Below are 23234 nucleotides of genomic sequence, written 5' to 3'. Positions count from 1 at the left end.
GACACAAAAAGCTGGAGTAACTCAGCGTGACAGGCAGCATCTCTGGAGAGAAGGACTGGTTGACGTTTTGGGTCGAAACCCTTCAAGGGGTCTCAACCCAGAACATCACCCATTCCTTCTCTCCAGAGATGCTGTCTGTCATGCTGAGTTACTCTAACTTTTTGTGTCTATCTTCAGATTTAAATCTTTGATTCTTTTTGCACCAATGATGCCTAAAGGGAGTACAGTATTGGACAAGATATCTTTACAAAACAAAAGCAATTTTGCTCCAAACTTCATTCAAGTGCAATTAAACTTAATTAAGACTCATTCCGATGAAGGGTCCCAATCCTAAACGTTGCCTGTGCATTCCCTCCATAGATGCTGCCTGACCCCCTGACTCAGCACTTTGTGTTTTGCTCAAGATTCCAGTGGCTGCAGTTCATTAAGCCACAAATAAACTTACCGTGGGAATTAAAGTTACGCTCTCACACAGTTTATATCACACTAACTGGTGAGGCACTGTGACACAGTCGTAGAGCTGTCGCCTTACAGAGCCAGAGATCTGGGTTCGATCCTGACTATGGGTACGGAGTTTGTACATTCTCCCCGTGACCACATGGGTTTTCCCTGGGTGCTCCGGTTGCCTCCCACACCCCAAAGACGTACAGGTTTGTAGTATTAATTGGCTTCGGTAAAGATTGTAAATTGACGCTAGTATGAGGATAGCGCTTGTGTGCAGGGATTACTGGTCGGCACGGACTTGGTGGGCCGAAGGGCCTGTTCCCGCACTGCTCCTCTAAACCAAACGAAACTAAAGAGGTGTTAGCTCTATTCAACTGACATCTTATTCTCTTCAACCTTCACCTAGCTACCCTTAAATGCATCAATATTGTTCATCTCAACTACTTCCTGTCTTTGTAAATTATATATTCTCACTGTTCTTTTGGATCAAGTGGTTTCTTCTGAATTCCTTATTTGATATGAACAAATGGCCTCTCATTTCAATCTCCCTTAATAAAAGAAATATTTTTTTCTCTCTCCACTGACAAGTTTTTTGCATAAGTTTAAAGACCGTTATTAGATGACTCTCAGCTTTATTTTTTCAAGGGAAAGGAGACTTGGTTTATTTTAAATTATTCATGGCAGAGCCGTAGGTTTTAAGCATGAGTTTTGTCTGTCTTGTCACACTCTCTGCAGGGTGTCTACCACATTCTACACCACATTTCTTACATCAACAAGTGAGATGACAAATTAGGACGCGCCACTTAAAACTTAGGTGAGAAGAAACTTTTTCACCCAGTGAGTTGTGAATTTGTGGAATTCTCTGCCACAGAAGGCAGTGGAGGCCAATTCACTGGATGAATTTAATAAAAGAGAGTTAGATAGAGCTCCAGGGGCTAGTGGAATCAGGGGATATGTTGAGAAGGCAGGCACAGGTTACTGATTGCGGATGATCAGCCATGATCACAATGAATGGCGGGTGCTGGCTCGAAGGGCCAAATGGCCTCCTCCTGCATTTATTTTCTATCTTTCTATGTTTCTATATTGCCAGTCTCATTCCAAATGCACTCATAATTTATGAATTACTTGTTAACAATTCTCCGAGTGAAAGAATTTTACTTTGAATATAGTTGTGTAAAGCAATAACTTGTTCATTTCAATAGGCATGCACTTTTAACAATTTTAAACATTCATTGAAACCTATCTCCACCACATATCACACAACACCTGCCTACCAGAACATTTCTCAACAACTTACCAAATATGTAAACTGCTTTTGCCAGGTCCACCAGATGACCTGGAGCTTTTGACCTCTGTTTCCTCTGCAACAACAACACCATGGACGGCAGCTAGCGGGAGATATTAAAATTCAATCATCCTCGAACTTAGGGTTCCTGTTGTAATTACATGGAATCTAATTCACGGCATAAGATATACATCCGTGTTCTGTCAAAATAGATCCTTTCCGTACTAAATAAACCAAAACTGAAACATGAAAGTTGAAAGGTTGTAATATAAACGTGCCTTCGTAGTTAACAGAAAAGTAAATGAAACTCGTTACGAACGGAGGTGCCAGGAGTACAAGTGATTGCTTTCAAGGAAAATAAGGAAGCCATGTACAACAAAATCTCTGTTTATTTCAAGCAATGGTTTCAGCATCGATTCCTGGCAATCCCAAAGCTGCCCCAGGCTGCTGTCAGACGCAGTCTGCATCATCACGTTTAGATTTAGAGAAATTATCCACCAAGACCTGCTTAATGCTGCACTAACCTGTCCATGTCAGAGTTAGCAGTCCATTATCTAACATGCAGAAAGAAACCTGGCTCTGCTCCATTCTAACCATCACCTTTTCACTCCAAACAGTTCACTTGCAGGGTGAATCTATATACTACAACTCTCGTTTGTTTGTTCCTGAACTACCGCCAAAACCAATACACGATAGCGCGACAATTTTAGGCCCACCTTAGTCACAGTCATCCTTTTGGTGCTAATGGAAGAAGTTTCATTGAAATCGGTGTTATATTTTTTAAGTTATTCACATTTTAAAGTTTAAATCTATCTCCTAGGGAGGGAGGGGGGAGGGAGGGAGGGAGGGTGGTGGAGGGTGGGGGGGAGGGAGGGGGGAGGGAGGGAGGGTGGTGGAGGGTGGGTGGGAGGGAGGGGGAGGAGGGAGGATAAGGCGGGGTTGAGGGGGTTGGAATGGGGGGAGGGGAAGGGGGGAGGAGGAGGGGATGGGGAGGGGAGGGGGAGAGGCCGGGGAGGGGAGGAGGGGGGAGGGAGGAGGAGGGGAGAGGGAGGGGGGACAGGTGGAGGGAGGGAGGGGGGAGGGGGAGAGGCCGGTGAGGGGAGAAGGGAGGGGGGAGGGAGGAGGAGTGGAGACGGAGGGGGGACGGGTGGAGGGAAGGAGGGGGGAGGGGGGGAGGGGGGGGGGGGTGTGCTGCCCCAATGCAGGAGAGGTTTGGGCCCAACGGCTCCACTTGGTCTAATTACAAATAAAACTGTCCAGTCGCAAATGATGAAATTTGTGCTCTTTTATTTCGACGCATGCATTTAAATAAAACCCATACAGTTCCTGGTGTGCAACTTAACCCTGAAAGATTAAATCACATGGTCTGAAGAAGGGTCCCGACCCGAAACGCCACCCATCCTTTTTCTCCAGAGATGCTGCCTGACCCGCTGAGTTACTCCAGCACTTTGTGTCCATCTTCTATTAAGTCAGACACTTAACTTGAGATTGATGTCTTGTGGTTCTTTAACCCTGATTCATTACAAATTCAGCCCTGGGTATAAGTGATAAAGACTGGCAAAAGAGAACCACAAAATATCATAAAGATTGCATTGAAAATATATGATTGTTTAGGTTTGGCATCAGGTTTATTGTCACGTGTACCAAGGTACAGTCAAATGTTTTGTTTTGCGTGCTGTACAAACAGATCAGATATACCATATATCAATACAATCAGGGTGCGGCACAGTGGTACAGCAGTAGTGTTGCTGCCTCACAGCGCCAGAAACCAGGGTTTGATCCTGACTACGCGTGCTGACTGTACGGAGTTTGTACGTTCTCCCTGTGACCGCCTGGGTTTTTTTCTGGGTGCTCCGGTTTCCTCCCACATTCCAAAGACGTGCAGGATTGTAGGTTAATTGGCTTCTGTAAATTGCACCCAGTGTGTAGGATAGAACTAGTGCATGGGTGATCATTGGTCAACGTGGGTATTTATTCACAAAATGCTGGAGTAACTCAGCAGGTCGGGCAGCATCTCGGGAGAGAAGGAATGGGTGATGTTTCGGGTCGAGACCCTTCTTCAACTTGGTCAATGTGGACTCAGTGGGCCAAGACGTCTGTTTCCATGCTGTATCTCTAAACTAAATTAAACTAAAGTCAAACTCGAGAACAATCGATAGAGCAAAGGGGAAGATATGGAGTGGAGAATATAGTTCTCAGCATTGTAACGCATCAGGACATAGGAGCATTACGACATGCATATCAAACCTCCTTTCCAATTCAGTTTGATCATGACTGATCAATACCACAGCAATTACCCACCAGTGATTTGTTTAATTGATACTTTTACCAAACAAAAACCTTAATTTATAATGTAGGGCCAGATCAAAGTGCATAGAATGGCTCTGTTCATCAAAACCAGTGACAGAGCTGAGAGAGGCACTCCTTGTAACCAGACCCTCCACAGTTAAAACACTGTTAATTAAAATGAAGAACATTCGTCCAAACATTTAAACAAGTGCTCTGATATTGAATATTAATTTTACTTTATCATCCTTGCATTGATAAATTTATTTTGGCGACATGCTATACTGATGCAAAGACAGACACAAAGTGCTGTAGTAACTCAACGGGTCAGGCAGCATCCCTAGAGAACATGGACAGGTGACGTTTCGGGTCGGAACCCTTCTTCAGGCTAACTGTGGTGGGGGAGAGAAAGCTGGAAGAGAGGAGGGGCGAGATGAAGCCTGGTGAGTGATAGGTGGATACTGGCAAGGAGGGGGTTCGATTGGCAGACGGGTGGACAAAGACCAGAGATGAAAACAAAAAAAAAGTGTAAGATAAGGAGATAGGGAGAGAAGAGGCATGAAATGTGAAGCCAGAGGATAGAATATGGGTGGAAGGCGATGGAGCGAAGGGGAAAGGGAGGAATGGCCCTGCATCCAGTGAGGTACAGGGAAGAGAGGGGCAATGGGTAGTGGGGGGGGGGGTAGGTTGGTGTTTGTAGGTTAGTTACCTAAAATGTATGAATTCAATGTTTGTGGGTTTAGTTTAGTTTAGTTTATTGTCATGTGTACCAAGGTACAATGAAAAGCTTTTGTTGCATGCCAACCAGTCAGTGGAAAGACAATACATGATTACAATCGAGCCATCTCTTATCTTTTTCCATTTCTGCCCTTTGTCCACCCATCAATGTTATCCATCCATGTGTTTTGCATCCATTCCTTGCACAAAAGGGGTAATTTTACAGAGGGAAATTAACCTCCTAACTTGCATGTCTAGTGGCGGCGCCTAACGGCAGCGGCTGACTAGCAGTCTGTCCGTCTTTTTTTTGTTGAGTGTCGGTGTTGGGATGATTTTTATATATTTTTTTTGGTTGTGTATGTGTGGGAGGGGGTGGTGGTGTGTGGGGGGTGGGGGTGGGTGTGGGTGGGTGGGTGGGTGTGGGGAACTTTTCTCTTCCTCACGGCGCGGGGTGCGGCTCGGCTGCGGGGCCTAACATCCCCCGGTGCAGCTCGGCCGCTGGACTTTACATCCCGGTGCGGCTGGCCGCTGGACTTACTTCGCCCGGTGCAGCTCGGCTGCGGGACTTAACACCGTCCGGTGCAACTCGGCTGCGGGACTTAACACCGTCCGGTGCAACTCGGCTGCGGGGCTTAACACCGTCCGGTGCAACTCGGCTGCGGGATTTAACACCGTCCGGTGCGGCTCGGCTGCGGGACTTTTCACCGCTGGTGCGGCTCGGCTGCGGGACTTAGCTGCGCAAGGCTTGGTCGCGGGCCTTTCATCGCCCGGTTCGGCCGCGAGACGTTTCAGCGCCCGGTGCGGGGACTGTGCGGGTCGGTCGGGGACGAGCTGTCTGTCCGTGGGCGTGGGGAAGAGAGGGGAAGTTTTGTTGCCTCCATCACAGTGAGGGGGTGTTTGGAGTCACTGTGATGGACGTTTGTGTTGGGGTTATGTGTCTTGTGTTCTTTTTTTTTTCTATGACTGCTATGTAGTTTCGTTCGGTACTTCGGTACCGAACGACAAATAAAGCTCTGTTATACTGTTATCTATTAATCACAACCCCCCTCACCTGTATCCACAGTGGCACAACTGTAGAGATGCTGCCTCACGTCACCAGAGTCCCAGGTTTGATCCTGGCCTTAGGTATTGCCTGCGTGGTTTGCACGCTCTCCCTATCTCCTGCATTTCCTATGGATGCTCTGGTATTCTCCCACATCCCTTAGACATGCAAGTTAGGAGGTTAATTTCCCTCTGTAAAATTACCCCTTTTGTGCAAGGAATGGATGCAAAACACATGGATGGATAACATTGAAGTGGCGTGCATGAGTGATCAATGGATGGCCTGGACTCGGTGGGCCGAAGGGCCTGTTTCCATGCTGCGTCTCTAAACATAAACTACACAGAAAAAATGTCTACACTTGACAGGCTTTGTCCTGCCCCCACCTCTCATCCAGCTTTCTCCCTCGACTACCTTCAGTCTGAAGAAGGGCCGCGACCTGTAACATCACCTTTCCATGTTCTGCAGAGATGTTGCCTGACCCGCTGAGTTACTCCAGCACTTTGTGTCTTTTTTTCCCCCACAATTTTCAGCCTGATTGATCTGCACTTTATCTGATCCTTCCATTTGTTGCTGGACTAGAATGCTGAAGCAAGAGAATTATGAACACTTTAATTTGTTTGAAACATTGGCAGCTTAGACACCAATTTAACGATGGTATTGTGATATCTTGTTAGCTTTATGAATAGATCTGGTTGTTGATGCAACTTTTTTTAGCTCTGACATTTTGCAATTAGGTTAGACACACTGCAGTGCAGTTCATGCTTGTAATCCAATTTGGAGTCAAGTTTATTCATGTTTTATTTGGTCCTATTTAGTGTGTTTCCACTGGGAAACAAGGCAAATAAAATGCTTCGGAAACATAAGACGAGATATATGATACATTGACACTTTATAAAATAGTGATGCATCAATAATGTTAAGTTTCACTTACAAATGTAAAAATATATAACATTGAGTCATTAAAGATATAACACTGATAACTAGCCATGTCTAAGTAGTTCTGACTTTATTCTTCCAAGTGGAAAGAATGTGAAAATATGCAAATGACTTTATGTCAAGTTCTTCTATGAGGTAAATCATTTATAGACAATAGACAATAGACAATAGGTGCAGGAGTAGGCGATTCAGCCCTTCGAGCCAGCACCGCCATTCAATGCGATCATGGCTGATCACTCTCAATCAGTACCCCGTTCCTGCCTTCTCCCCATACCCCCTCACTCCGCTATCCTTAAGAGCTCTATCCAGCTCTCTCTTGAAAGCATCCAACGAACTGGCCTCCACTGCCTTCTGAGGAAGAGAATTCCACACCTTCACCACTCTCTGACTGAAAAAGTTCTTCCTCATCTCCGTTCTAAATGGCCTACCCCTTATTCTTAAACTGTGGCCCCTTGTTCTGGACTCCCCCAACATTGGGAACATGTTTCCTGCCTCTAATGTATCCAATCCCCTAATTATCTTATATGTTTCAATAAGATCCCCCCTCATCCTTCTAAATTCCAGTGTATACAAGCCTAATTGCTCCAGCCTTTCAACATACGACAGTCCCGCCATTCCGGGAATCAACCTAGTGAACCTACGCTGCACGCCCTCAATAGCAAGAATATCCTTCCTCAAATTTGGAGACCAAAACTGCACACAGTACTCCAGGTGCGGTCTCACCAGGGCCCGGTACAACTGTAGAAGGACCTCTTTGCTTCTATACTCAACTCCTCTTGTAATGAAGGCCAACATTCCATTAGCTTTCTTCACTGCCTGTTGTACCTGCATGCTTCCTTTCAGTGACTGATGCACTAGGACACCTAGATTCTGGTAGACTAGGATCCTGGATGTCCAGGGCCCCTGGATGTCCAGGGCCCCGGCTGTAGGTGGCAAATCAACCCGTCGATTGGCCACGGAAGTCCCAATGAGGTCGGGATGCTTTAGTCCAGATTAAAGGAGGTGCCGGACCACCAGTTGCTGGAAAATCAGTGGAGAACCTGTAGGTTAATTGGCTTCTGTAAATTGCCCGGTGTGGAGAGCAGGCTGGATGAGTGGTCTAACATACAACTAGTGTACGGGTGATCGATGGTCAGCGTGGACTCGGTGGGCTGAAGGGCCTGTTTCCACGATGTATCTCTAAACTCTAAACTGTGGTAAGAGGGGAGAGGGGATAGATTAATGGGACTTCCACTCTAATCAGGTGCAAGTATTGTGCTGGCTGTCGGGCCAGCTTTAACAGGCCAGAGCTGTGGTCAGCTGCTTGTTATAAATGACATCTCATGGACAGCATCTAATACAGCCGGCACTCGAGTACTGCTGGAAGCCATATCCGGATCAATTCCTCCATGAAGTTTAAACAGAGGGTGGTGGGTTTATAGAACAGGCTGCCAGAGGAAGTGGTTAAGGTAGGTATTGTAACAATATTTGAAAGATATTTGGAAAAGGAGCAGCGCAGCACACTGGCACAGCGGTAAAGTTGTGGTCTCATAGCACCAGAGACCCAAGTTCAATCCTGACTATGGGTGCTGTCTGTACGGAGTATTTATTCTCTCTGTGACTCGCATGGGTTTTTTCTGGGTGCTCCGGATTCCTCCCACAATCCAAAGACGTACAGGTTTGAAGGTTAATTGGCTTTGGTAAAATTGTAAATGATCCCTCATGTGTAGGATAGTACTAGTGTATGGGCTAACCGCTGGTCAGCGCAACTTGGTGGGCCGAATGGATTTAGATTTTTTAGATTTAGAGATACAGCGCGGAAACAGGCCCTTCGGCCCACCGGGTCCGCGCCGCCCAGCGATCCCCACACATTAACATTATCCTACACACACTAGGGACAATTTTTTACATTTGCCCAGCCAATTAACCTACAATCCTGTACATCTTTGGAGTGTGGGAGGAAACCGAAGATCTCGGAGAAAACCCACGCAGGTCACGGGGAGAACGTACAAACTCCATACAGACGGCGCCCGTAGTCAGGATCGAACCTGAGTCTCCGGCGCTGCATTCGCTGTAAGGCAGCAACTCTACCGCTGCGCCACCGTGCCACCGGATTGTTTTTGTGCTACATCTCTAAAGTCTAAAATCTAAAGTTCAATCTTTAAAATTATGCAGAGTGAGTAAGTGATCCACTAACAAAGAACTGCAGATGCTGGTTTATACCAAAGATAGGCACAAAGTGCTGGAGCAACTCAGTGGGTCAGGCAGCATCTCCAGAGAAAAAGGATGGGTGACGTTTTGGGTTGGGGGTCTGAAGAAGGGTGCTGACCCAGAACGTTACCCATCCTTTTTCTCCAGGTAATAGGTTGATGCAGGTGACGAGGGAAGGGGTGGAATTGTTTTGATAGGCAGATGGTTGGACAAATCCAGAGATGAAAAGAGAGAAGGTGCGAGATAAAAGGATTGAAGAGTTGTGACTTGTGAAGCTAGAGGAAGGAATGTAGGTGGAATTGGAGGTGGATGGGAAAAATAGATGCGAGTTTGGGTAGGGCACAGGGGAGGGGGGAGGGGAGAGGGGGAGGGTTTTTAACACTTCCAATTACATTAGCCCTGATATATTGGCAGTCACAAAACAAGAGCACTAGCCCCTCCTTGCCACTGCTTCCCCCATATTTAGCTTGTGATCTCTATAGTGAAGGCTTCCCCTTTCCTGACATCCTTGCCAGGTGCAAGTCAAAGGCTCCCTGAAAGCCATAAGGCACCAGGTCTTCAAGCTGACTAAATATGCTACAGCATCTAATACGGCACGGTAGCGCAGCGGTAGAGTTGCTGCTTTACAGCGAATGCAGCGCCGGAGACTCAGGTTCGATCCTGACTACGGGTGCTGCACTGTAAGGAGTTTGTACGTTCTCCCCGTGACCTGCGTGGGTTTTCTCCGGTTTCCTCCCACACTCCAAAGACGTACAGGTATGTAGGTTAATTGGCTGGGTAAATGTAAAAATTGTCCCTAGTGGGTGTAGGATAGTGTTAATGTGCGGGGATCACTGGGCGGCACGGACTTGGAGGGCCGAAAAGGCCTGTTTCCGGCTGTATATATATGATATGATATGATATGATAAATCTCACAAATGGCAAAAACTAGCGACAAAATGCACATTTTAAGTGTTTAGTTTAGTTTAGTGATGTACCGGGTCCGCGCCAACCAGCGATCCCTGCACATTAACACTATCCTACACACTAGGGACATTTTACAATTTTTACCAAGCCAATTAACCTACAAACCCGCACGTCTTTGGAATGTGGGAGGAAACCGGAGCACCCCAAGAAAACACACGCGGTCACGGGGAGAACGTACAAACCCCACACAGGCAGCACCCGTAGTCAGGATCAACCCCGGGTTTCTGGGGCTGTCAGGCAGCAACTCTACCGCTGAACCACCATGCTGCCCCTAAATATAAGTGCATTCAATAAATATTGAAATACATGCCGAAATTGCATAAAAAATCATTTAATGTTATGTTCTCAGTCACTTTGTATTTTAAAATACTCATGGGGAATTTACAGTACGCAGAGAGAAAATTGGTTTTCTTAAGAGCCAAATTTTTTTGCTGAGCAGTAATTATGACTCAGTGCAATATTAAAAATTCACTAGGATCCCCCCATATAGGAGCAGGATGAGTTCAGGAAGAGTTAACGTTGTCAGTTCTGCTGACTCTCCTTGGTTGCATTGGAGAACGATGCAAAGAGAGGTATCTGAAAGCAAGCACTGATTTACTGACGGCAATTTTGGGAATTCAGCATTGAACAGAGCATGAGGATTAATTCTGAGCTTGCAGTCGGTTTCAGATTACAAAATAGAGAAACGGAACTGGAGATGCTGGAATCTTGAGCAAACACAAAGTGCTGGAGAAACTCAACAGGCCAGGCAGCATCTGTGGAGGGAATGGACAGGCGATGTTTTGGATCGGAACCCTTCTTTAGCCTTGACTTTAGAAATATAGCATGGAAACAGGCCCTTCAGCCCATCAAGTCCGTACCGACCAATTAACCTACAAAACCAAACATCTTTGGAATATGAGAGGAAACCGGAGCACTCAAAGAAAAACAACGCGGTCACAAGGAGAACGTACAAACTCTGTACAGACAGCGCCCGTAGTCAAGATCGAACCTGGGATTCTGGCGCTGTAAGGCAACTTCCTCGGACTGATTGGACAAAGGGGAGAAAGCCGAGAAAAATCATTCTGAAGAAGTGTCCTGACCCAAAATGTCATCTGTCCATTCCTTCCACAGATGCTGCCTGACCCACTGTGTGCCTCCAGCACTTTGAGTTCTAATAGTGACTGCCAAAAATTGGTAGCTTTTACTCATTATTCCTCACAATCTGACCCACAGAGATTTTGCATGATCCATTGACTGCATATCCTAATAATATGGTGTGAATCCACTAATGGAAGAAAAGAAAGCACTACAAAACAGCAGACTGTTCACCATCTATATTGATGGGGAATTCTGTGCTACCGTATTAGGTTTAGGCTTATTATTGTCACATGAGATGTTATTACTATACATAAACACAACCCCAAATTTAGTGCACACTGCATAGAAATAAGCCAGTTTTCAGAAATAGGCCAGTTTTCAGCTTTCATATACAAGAGATGAGGAAAAACTTTTTTAGTCAGAGAGTTGTGAATCTGAGGAATTCTCTGCCTCAGAGGGCAGTGGAGGCCAATTCTCTGAATACATTCAAGAGAGAGCTAGATAGAGCTCTTAAGGATAGCGGAGTCAGGGGGTATGGGGAGAAGGCAGGAACGGAGTACTGATTGAGAATGATCAGCCATGATCACATTAAATGGCGGTGCTGGCTCGAAGGGCCGTATGGCCTTCTCCTGAACCTATTTTCTATTGTCTATTGTCTATAAGAGTCGCCATGTTTTGGTGCCATTTTCAAGTTCTAAGCTGCAGCTGTCCATAAAGGCCCATTGCAGCCGTCACCTCCATCTGGATCCTATTGGGCTTTTGAGCTTGTTCAATCTGTGCATAAATTGTCGCAATCAAAACAGTTGTAAAATTAGGAGATTAATAAGGACTGAGTTAGTACTTAGTACATTAACTGCATACGTTTGAACGGCCATTTTTTTTCCAATTGAAAGTGTTCTTTCAGTCACAGAGTGACTTATTCAATGATATAAGGGCTAGGTATCTCCAAAACTAAATGGAGAGATCACCTTAAACTGAGGAGACTAGTAATGGGTCAGGTGATGAGGTACTTTTACCGTGAGTGTGCAATGAATTCTAAGACGGGTCAGCTCTCTGCTTGTTATTGTTCATCATAATTATTCTCTCAAATAAAACAGGAGAGGAAAATGCTTCCCAAGAGATACAAGGTTTTCTATTTAACAAAAGCACTTGGGAAACCGCTATTGCTTGAGGCAAGGTCTTTTGCCTCAAACTAATTCTTAACTGCATTATTCACCAGCACTTGGCCCCAGTTTACTGTATTTCTCAATCCAAGTCCCTTGATAGTGATACGGTGTTAATCAGAATATTTAAAGTAGTGCCCAGCTTCAGGGCCAAATACTCTCAGGATTTTAACGTTACGTTTGATTCACCGTGAAACATGTATGGTTTTAAAAATGCAGTTTGAATCACTCCTGCCTGCAAAGCAGCACTGGAGGTGCAGAAAGTACTCATACCATCAAGCTGATTTCATACCACAAATATACTGATCAATCAACCACATTTTGTTGCATTTGATTACAAACTATTTTTGTTTTAACTTTAACTCAAAGAAGAGTTCAGGTTGAATTTGAACATTTTGTTTCAGCAAATAACAAACTGCTTCTTGTATTTGCTCCCTTACACAATGAACCAAACATTAACAAACACAATCAGCTGGATTACATCTAAAGAGTGTGGGAAGGAACTGCAGATGCTGGTTTAACCCGAAGAAAGACACAACATGTTGGAGTAACTCAGTGGGACAGGCAGCATCCCTGGAGAGAATGAATGGGAGACGTTTCGGGTCAAGACCTTTCTTCAGCTTGGTTGTCATTTTAAAACAGTTACCAGGAGCCAACTCAGTCTGGATTAACAAAGTCCAGATCAAAATCTTTGCTTTCCTATTCTCAACAGTAGCAAGAGCCATTACATTGGAACAAAAATCCTCAATTAAATCTATGCACTTACATTTTGTCACATTTGGTGTCCATAACAATTCAGTTAAATTCATATGCCAATCTGACATAATTTGATTTATTATTGTAAAACATTTTAGTTTAGTTTAGTTTATTATTATCACGTGTACCGAGGTACAGTGAAAAGCTTGTGTTGCATGCTATCCAGTCAAAGAAAAGACTAATCATGATTACAATTAAGCCGTCCACAGTGCACAGATACAGGGTAAAGGAACAACATTTAGTGCAAGATAAAGCCTGATAAAGTTCAATTGAAGATAATTCAAAGGTCTTCAATGGGGTACATGGGAGGTCAGGACCGCTCTCTAGTTGATGAGAGGATGGTTCCTGATAACAGCCGGGAAGAAACTGTTCCTGAATCTGGAGCGATGCGTTTTCAAATGTCAATAGACAATAGACAATAGACAATAGGTGCAGGAGTAGGCCATTCAGCCCTTCGAGCCAGCACCGCCATTCAATGCGATCATGGCTGATCACTCTCAATCAGTACCCCGTTCCTGCCTTCTCCCCATACCCCCTCACTCCGCTATCCTTAAGAGCTCTATCCAGCTCTCTCTTGAAAGCATCCAACGAACTGGCCTCCACTGCCTTCTGAGGCAGAGAATTCCACACCTTCACCACCCTCTGACTGAAACTCTTGCCTGATGGGAGAGGGGAGAAGAGGGAGTGACCGGCGTGAAACTGGTACTTGATAAAGCTGGTGGCCTTGCCGAGGCAGTGTGAAGTGTAGATGGTGTCAATGGAAAGGAGATTGGTTTGTGTGATGGTCTGGGTTATGTCCACAATTCCAAGAATATAGATTTAACCTGATGAAGAGTTAATTTGGTAAGGCGCAGACGAAACATTCTTCATATGATCCAAACCTGATATAATTGTTCTCCTAAAGGTGCAATGAGATCAATTTTCCAGCAGATAAATAAACTGAAAGAATAAAGGATTGCAGAAGCTGGAATATGGACCGAACATTGGAGATTTTAGCAAGCAACCTGAAATGAGAACATTTACATGAAGAATTCCAGATGGGGCTTTGTCACATTTCTTAAATATCTTTGTGCTCTGGATAGTTTAAAGACCCACTGATCATGAGAAATGCAATGTAGGCTTCAAGAAATAATTCAAATATAGACACATAGTCCTAGAGTAACTCAACCAGACCTCCCAACCCTTCCGAATTTGGCAGAACGTTTCTGCTTTCTTATTTCATTCTGCCATTTCGATTTCACCTCACATTTTTCCACAAAACACATGCTCGCCCTTTGCCCCGCTGCTCGCTGGGCCTTGCCCCGCCTCTCCCCTGGCCTCGCTGCTCGCTGCTTGTCTCTCGCCGCATGCCGCTCGCCTGGCCTGGCCTCGCTGCGAAGCGTGAGGCCCTTTGATGTTGGGAGGGGATGGGGTGGATGAATGGGGGGGGAGTTGGGGTGAGGGGGGGAGAGGAGTGGGGGTTGGGGGTGAGAGGCGTGGGGGTGGGGGGGCGGAGGAAGGGAGGGGGGTGGGGTAGGGAGTGGGGGTGGGAGGGGAGTGGGGGTGGTGTAGGAGGGGGAGGGGGGCGGAGGGGGAGTGTAGGTGGGGGAAGGGGAGGGGAGGGGAGTAGGGGGGAGGGATGGGGGGTGTGGGGGTAGAGTGGGGGGGAAGGGGTTGGGGAGAGTGTAGTGGGGGGGAGTAGGGGTGGGGTGGGAGGGACATGGACCTTTGTGATTTGCTGTTGAAGACCACTGGAGCAAATATGTCTTCAATTAAATTAGGTATGTGCAGTTTTAAATAAAACTCTTTCTTCATAACTTAGTCATACATTTTATGACCATGATTCTTTTACTCAATACCAAGAGAATTGGGATGTGTAAGGAAAAATCAAAATCAAAAAACCCAAAACAAAACAAATGTTTCTTTGTGTTGTAAAAAGTATTTCTGTTCAATAACCTATCTATAATTAGCAGAATATACTCATGATAGACCTGACATTGTACATGTAGTCCAAGAACTACAGACTGTTGGAAATAATAGTTGTTTTTCACACATGAATGTAGCACAACGCATATGTGCATTTGGCGTGCATACTTTATTTTTGCTGAAAAGTTGCATTACGCGCCATATTATGAATTTTGATGTAAAATTCTGAATTTTGGACATCAAAATTATGAATTTGTAAAATCAAATGTTGGAAGCTCTGTTCAATATGTCAGGCAGCATCTCTAGGGAACCAGGATCCATGTTCTCCAGAGATGCTGTCTGACCTGCTGAGTTTCTCTGCACTTTGTGTCTTTTTCTGTAAACCAGCATCTGCAGTTCCTTACACCCACAATAATTCAAAAATGCTGTTTCTAATTACATAAATGGCAATGTCAAAAATACTCAGATTAATAGGTTTTTTGGGTATCGCTGGTTATAATTTTTTTATTATGTTCCCTGACTGTTGTCATAACAGTTCACCTGTAGGGATGTAATCATGCTGTACCTGTCCACACTGACAATGTGGCACTCCAGTCTCATCGCATCCCAGCTGAGCATATGGATGAAGACCTCCGGCATGACCTGACCCTGAGAGTCCTCAGCCTGCTGCCCAGTCCCCAGAAGAGGGAAGGGGAAGGGGGGAGGGGGGGGGAGGTGGAAGGAGGAAAGGTAAAGAGGAAGGGGCATGGAGAAGGGGAGGGGTGAGTGGAAGGACAAGGGGGAAGGGAAAGAGGAAGAAGGAAGGGGAAGGGAGAAGGGGAGGGCGAAGAAGGAAGGGCAAAGGGAAAGGTGGAAGGGGTAATGGGGATGGGGAAGGGGTAAGGGGAGGGGGGAGGGGGGAAGAGGGAAGGGGAATGGATGGAAGGGAATAATGATGATAATAATGTTTTATGTCTCCTGCGTGTTCAAGTGCACCATAAACTCAAGGATCAAATACAAAGTCAAAATCAGCATAACAGACAAGAGACATAAGGAACTGCAGAATATAAGAAAATAACTGCAGATGCTGGTACAAATCGATTTATTCACAAAATGCTGGAGTAACTCAGCAGGTCAGGCAGCATCTCGGGAGAGAAGGAATGGGTGACGTTTCGGGTCGAGACCCTTCTTCAGACTGATGTCGGGGGTGGGACAAAGGAAGGATATAGGTGGAGACAGGAAGATAGAGGGAGATCTGGGAAGGAGGAGGGGAAGGGAGGGACAGAGGAGCTATCTGAAGTTGGAGAAGTCAACGTTCATACCACCGGGCCGCAAACTGCCCAGGCGAAATATGAGGTGCTGCTCCTCCAATTTCCGGCGGGCCTCACTATGGCACTGGAGGAGGCCCATGACAGAGAGGTCAGACTGGGAATGGGAGGGGGAGTTGAAGTGCTGGGCCACCGGGAGATCAGTGGCGTTAATGCGGACCGAGCGCAGGTGTTCAGCGAAGCGATCGCCGAGCCTGCGCTTGGTTTCGCCGATATAGATGAGTTGACATCTAGAGCAGCGGATGCAATAGATGAGGTTGGAGGAGGTGCAGGTGAACCTCTGTCTCACCTGGAAAGAATGTTTGGGTCCTTTGATGGAGTTGAGGGGGGAGGTAAAGGGACAGGTGTTGCATCTCGTGCGGTTGCAAGGGAAAGTGCCCGGGGTTAGGGTGGTTTGGGTAGGAAGGGACGAGTGGACCAGGGAGTTGCGGAGGGAACGGTCTCTGCGGAATGCAGAGAGGGGAGGTGATGGGAAGATATGGCCAGTGGTGGGGTCCTGTTGTAGGTGACGGAAATGTTGGTGGATGATATGTTGGATCCGCTGGCTGGTGGGGTGGAAGGTGAGAACGAGGGGGATCCTGTCCTTGTTGCGAGTGGGGGGATGGGGAGCAAGAGCGGAGCTGCGGGATGTAGAAGAGACCCTAGTGAGAGCCTCATCTATAATGGAGGAGGGGAAGCCCCGTTTTCTGAAAAACGAGGACATCTCGGAAGCCCTAGTCTGAAACACCTCATCCCGGGCACAGATGCGGCGTAGACGGAGGAATTGGGAGTAGGGGATAGACTTTTTGCAGGGGACCGGGTGGGAAGAAGTGTAGTCCAGATAGCTGTGCGAGTCGGTGGGCTTGTAATAAATGTCCGTCACTAATTTTTCTCCTGTGATGGAGATGGTGAGGTCCAGAAACGGGAGGGAGATGTCAGAGATAGTCCAGGTATATTTAAGGGCAGGATGGAAATTGGAGGTGAACTGCAGATGCTGGTTTACAAAAAAAAAGCATTAAGTGTTGGAATAACGCAGTGTGACAGACATCATCTCTAATCTGAGGAAAAATACTGAAGCAAAACGTTACTTATTCATGTCCTCTAGAGATGCTGCCTAACCTGCTGAGTTACTCCTGCACTTTGTGTCTTTTTAAATACATACAAGATTCTGGTAAGACCAAAATTAACATTTATCACAAAATAAATCCAATTAGGAAATACAGATCGCTTCTAAATACAGTTAATTACTCAAATTGGTATTTGTATTGGTTCATTATGGTCACGTGCACTGAGATACCAACTTCTACGCTGAATTTCTAAAATAAACTAAACTAAACTACTGGTGTAAAAAGAACGCATTTGCAAACTCCCTATAAATAAGAAATTGAAATGTTCTACGTTCATTTTATTTGTTATGAATACAATGTGGAAACTTCTATTGTTTGCACTCTATATGTGAATACCTTCCATTGGTTTTACCTGGAGTCGGGACGTTTTGATGCTGGATTCACAGTTATAATGATCGGTGTGTATTAAAATTTATGCAAACATGAGTCACATAACTGGCTGCAAAGGAAGTACCCTCCAGCACAAGGACAACTGGAGTAATTACACTTAACATGTCACGAGGAATAATAGAACACCGAACTGTAATTCAGCAGAATGGGAGTAAATGTTTAGAGATAACATCCTTCAGATGTTGTCCACTTCCAACATACTTCAAGATAAGTAGCTACAGTATATAATTATAACGTGGCTGTTGATGGGGGTAATAGGAGAACAAGAAAATATCTGCTGAATGAGTCACAGACATTGTTCTGCGTGTACTCTGAAATAACGTTTCGACAAATAATCTGAACTAAAAGAAAATTGCAACCCTGCGATCAGAATAGGAATATGAGAATACGTGGGAATACCAATGATCCAGGAGGGTGTGGATGTGGAGAGGATGTTTCCAGTAGTGGGAGAGTCTAAGATCCAGAGGACACAGCCTCAGAATACAGAGAGTGATCAGCCATGATCGCATTGAATGGCGGTGCTGGCTCGAAGGGCTGAATGGCCTACTCCTGCACCTATTGTCTATTGTCTATAATAAAAGGATGTACCTTTTGAATGGCAATGTGGAGGAGGAATTTCTTCCGCCAGACGGTGGTGAAACTGTGGAATTCATTGCAACAGAAGGCTGTGGAAGCCAAGTCATTGGATATTTTTAAGGCGGAGATAGATAGGTTCTTGATTTGTAAGGGCATCAAAGGTTACCAGGAGAAGGCAGGAAACATGGGGTTGGGACGAAGAGATAGATCAGCCATGATTTTAGAAACAAAATGCTGGAGTAACTCAGCGGGACAGGCAGTATCTCTGGAGAGAAGGAACGGGTGACATTTCGGGTCGAGAAGAAGAAGGGGCTCAACCCGAAACATCACCCATTCCTTCTCTCCAGAGTTGCTGCCTGTCTTGTTGAGTTACTCCAGCATTTTATGTCTATCTAATGGTCTTATGGGTTGGTTTGTGTGCTGGACTTAACTGTATCCACAATATGAGAGGAATAAATCGGGTAAATGCACAGTATCTTTTGCCCAGAGTTGGGGAATTGGACAGGAATTGGACAGGTACAGGGATTGACACAAAAAGTTGGAGTAACGCTGCGGGTCAGGCAGCATCTCTGGAGAAAAGGACTAGGTGACATTTTGGGTGGAGTCCACAATGGTGCATTGCTGGCTGTGGGGTAGATGATAATGAATAATACTGTGGAAACACACATGGATAGAACAGGTTTAGAGGGTTATGGTCCAAGCGCAGGCAGGTGGGACTAGTGCAGATGGGGCATGTTAGTCGGCGTGGGTAAGTTGGGCCGAAGGGCCTGTTTTCACGCTGTATGACTTCAATTCTTTGCAATTTCTTGAGGTCTCAGGCGCAGCAGTTGCTGAACCAAGTTGTAATGCTTCTTGATGGGATGTTCAGAGACAGCTTGTCTGCTGAGGGCATTAGTCATGTGCAAGTATTTGTGCTCAAAAATCTTTAAAAAATATATATTTCAGTTCAGCAACACACAAATCCCTCAAAAATATTGATAACACCAAGTCAATTGCAGATATTATAATCTGATAATGAATACTGCCTTCAAGGATAAATACTTCATACTGAGTATAAATATTATCAGCTGGTTCAGATGCCATTGAACTCGCTGTCCAGTTTCAAAAAACAGCTAGTTAACTGGAAGAGAACCAATATTACTCATCTACACTGCAGTAAAATGCCATAATTTTGAATTAAAATATTGATAGTTCAGACTTGAAGCCCAAATCTAACTTGACAGCAGTCTCTCAATAACTTGGTTACACAAAAAACTGCAGATGCTAGTTTAAGAGAAAACACAAAGTACTGGAATAACTCAGAGGGTTAGGCAGCATCTCTGGAGGAAAGGAATAGGTGATGTTTCGGGTCGAGACCCTGAATCTGAAGATGGGTCCCGACCCGAAACGTCACCGATCCTTTTCCTCCAGTGATGCAGCCTGACCCGCTGAGTAACTCCAGCACTTTGTGTCTATCTTGGGCTCATGTCTATCCTGGTTAGGTTGGGAACTGAACTCTGTGGTCTCTACTGCCTCTTAATGAAATAGATGCGCCATTACATTCCACACGAGACATAGATTCCAATCTTCAACACAGGACTTTTCAAACAATGAAGGTCAAACCTTTAACTCAGGACTTTTCAAACAATGAAGATCAAATATTAAAATGTAATTGAAAGATCTAATTGAATACAGATGCAAAACTTGAATTTCATTTACACTTGAACAATTTCATACATACTTTGTCCCTTTTGCTTTGACCACTTCACATCTCAGCATTAATCAATCAGTTGAAGTCTCTGTCTATTTCACTTCAAACCTAATCTTGCTGCATAAAGATGACTCTAGTGTACAGAAGATTGCCTCCCCCATTATACTACATTATCTTTAGTGCTATTTTCTTCTTACTTGGAAGATACAAAATCCACACAAACATATATTTGTGGGCGGCACAGCGGTAGAGTTGCTGCCTCACAGCGCCTGAGACCCAGGTTCGATCCTGACTACGGGTGCTGTCTGTGTGGAGTTTGTACGTTCTCCCTGTGACCGCGTGGGTTTTCTCCAGGTGCTCCGGTTTCCTCCCACATTCCAAAGATGTGCAGGTTTGCAGGTTTGCAGGCTTTGTAAATTGTTCCCTAGTGTGTAGGATAGAACTAGTGTACGGGTGACCGATGGTCAGTGGGGACTCAGTGGGGCCGAAGGGCATATCTCCACACTGTATCTTTAATATATAGAGATAAAAGTGTTCTGAGACGAATTGTACAATCCTGTTGACTGATTTATATGACTGTCAGTCCTACCCAGATTGATAGCTTTTTGGTCTATTAACGATTTATTAGTAAAGCCTTCCTCATTCAGCTTGCGAGTGAGAAGGAATCTCATCAGAAAGCAGATTAATTTGCTGGGGAGGGGAAGTGTAGGAAATAGAAAAAGTGGCTAATGGAGTTGGGGACACTCCCTGGAAAGGGTGTAAAAGTGTCGTCCGGATGTATAGCCACGGCAGCCTTGCTGAGAACAGATATCCTTGACTTGTTACCGATGCCAAGTGCCGGGAATGGTAAGAATTCTAAAATAGTTCAATTTGATGCTGAAATCATCAGCAAGAGAATCGTTAAATGTTAATGCATTCAACACATGACTTGAAGGGAAGACGGGAAACTGTGCCTAAAGAGAAACAGACTTGCATTTTAGATATGTGTAGGAAGGAACAAACTGAAGATAGTCACAAAAAGCTGGACTGAAGAAAGGGCGCGACCCAAAACGTCACCCATTCCTTCTCTCCAGAGATGCTGCCTGTCCCGCTGAGTTACTCCCACTTTTTGTGTCTATTTTGCATTTTAGATAAGTGATACAGCATGGAAACAGGCCCTTCAGCCCACCGGGTCCATGCCGACCATCGATCGATCGACTGTTCGCACAAGTTAGGGACTATGTATTCCAACTTTCTCAGCCACTCCCTTCACACTAGGGGCAATTTACAAAGGGCCAATTAATCTACAAACCTGGACATCTTTGGGATGAGGGAGGAAACTGGAGAACCCAGATGAAACCCAGGCAGTCACAGGGAGAACATGCAAACTCCACGCAGGTCGGGATCGAACCTGGGTCTCTAGTGCTGGGAGGCAGCAGTTCTACCAGCTGTGCCACTGTGCCACCTGATATAGTGCCTCTCACAATCTTGGTTTGGTTTATTGTCACATTCAGTGAAATTCAATTGTTTTGTGCTATCCAGACAAATCAAATCATACTGTACATGGGTACAATCAAACCATGCACAAGTACAACAGGTAGGGCAAAGAGAAAAACACCAAAGTGCAGAATATAATGTTACAGCTTTGTAGCATTGCATACAGAGAAAAAGTCCAGCATCTATAATGGGGCAGGTTCTCAGATGAGGACTGCACCCTATCTTATGAGAGGAACACTCTGTAGTCTGATAACAGAGAGGAAGAAACTGTTCCAGAATCTGGTAGCACGTGCTTTCAACCTGTTTTATCTTCTGTCTGACAGGAGAGGGGAGAAGAGGGAATGACTGGGATGACAAATGTCCTTGATTATGCCCGGTGCTTTCCCGAGGCAGCGTGAAGTGCTGATGGAATTGGTGGTGGGAGTCTGGTCTGTGTGATGGATTGGGCTACATCCACAACAGTGCAATTTCTTGCATTCTTGGGCAGAACTATTCCTGAACCAAGCTGTGATACAACCCAAAGATAGACACACAATGCTGGAGTAACTCAGCGGGTCAGGCGGCATATCTGGAGAAAAGGAATAGGTGACGTTTCGGATCGAAACCCATGCAAACCAATAGGGTGCTATCTATGGTCTCACAACAGTAGAAGCTTCTGATACCCCACTGTGCCGTATGGTCACTGATGTGCTCTTGAAGTGCAATCACTGTTGTAACATTGGAAATTCCCTGTAGCTTATTATTTCTGATAATTAATATCCTTTAGTAACTCAAGAAAAAAATAGCAAACCTTCAGTGTAATCACTTAACGCTTGGTAGTGACTGCTTTGTATTCAATATTGATGATAGATTACACCGGCAATTTATGTCCAATTATCATTATCAGAAGTTCTACAGTCAACTACAACACTTCGCACCATTTACATTGACATTCAATATTAATAAACATAGTAACTTGAAAGTAAAGCGAGAAATTCCAAAGATAGACACAAACAGCTGGAGTAACTTAGCGGGTCAGGCAACATCTCTGGAGAAGGTGAATAGGTAACCTTTCGGGTCGGGACCCTTCTTCAGACTTCATTCCTGACCCGAAACGTTATCCATCCATTTTCGCCAGAGTTGCTGCCTGGCCCGTTGAGGTGCTCCAGCTTTTTGTATCTATCTTTGGTATAAACCAGCATCTGCACTTCCTTTTTATTACAAGAAACTATAAAGTTTATTTTAGACTTACCTGCACTCCTTGTATTCCCAAAATCCATCCAATTACTGTGCCATTGCCAATTCCAACTTTAATAGGCCACTGTCTAAATACACATGTTCCCAAGGTGTAGATCTCTACACACTGACCTCCCCCCCCACCCCCACCCCCCACACCCACCCCCACCACCCTACCATCTAACTCCTGAAACCCCAATCAGAGCCATTAGTACTAACTCTCCCCCATCTCCAAATCAATACTCATTCTACTTAAGAGAAATGTTGAAACAAGAAACTGCAGATGCTGGTTTATATTTTAAAAAAATACAAATTGCGGGAGTAACTTAGAGGGGGATGTTTTGGCTCAGGGCCCTTCTTCAGACTTATTTCTCGGGGGGTGTTTGGGTGAGAAAATGCCAGAAGAGAGGAGAGGCAGGGCAAAGCCTGGCAGGTAATAAATTGTTTAGTTTAATTTATTATAATCATATGTACCGAAGTACAGTGAAAAACATTTTGTTGCCTGCTATCCAATCAGCCGAAAGACTCTACGTGATTACAGTCAAGCTGTCCACAGATAAAGGATAAAGGGAATAATGTTTACTGCAAGATAAAGTCCAGTAATGTGTGATTAAGGATAGTGTGAGGGCCTCCAATGAGGTAGATAGTTGCTCAGGATCACTCTCTGCATTGGTTACAGTAGATTCAAAATGAGCTACGTCTAC

Source organism: Rhinoraja longicauda, chromosome 6 (genome assembly GCF_053455715.1).
Source record: "Rhinoraja longicauda isolate Sanriku21f chromosome 6, sRhiLon1.1, whole genome shotgun sequence".
In the NCBI taxonomy this organism is placed as follows: Eukaryota; Metazoa; Chordata; class Chondrichthyes; order Rajiformes; family Arhynchobatidae; genus Rhinoraja; species Rhinoraja longicauda.
This window is presented reverse-complemented; position numbering follows the sequence as displayed.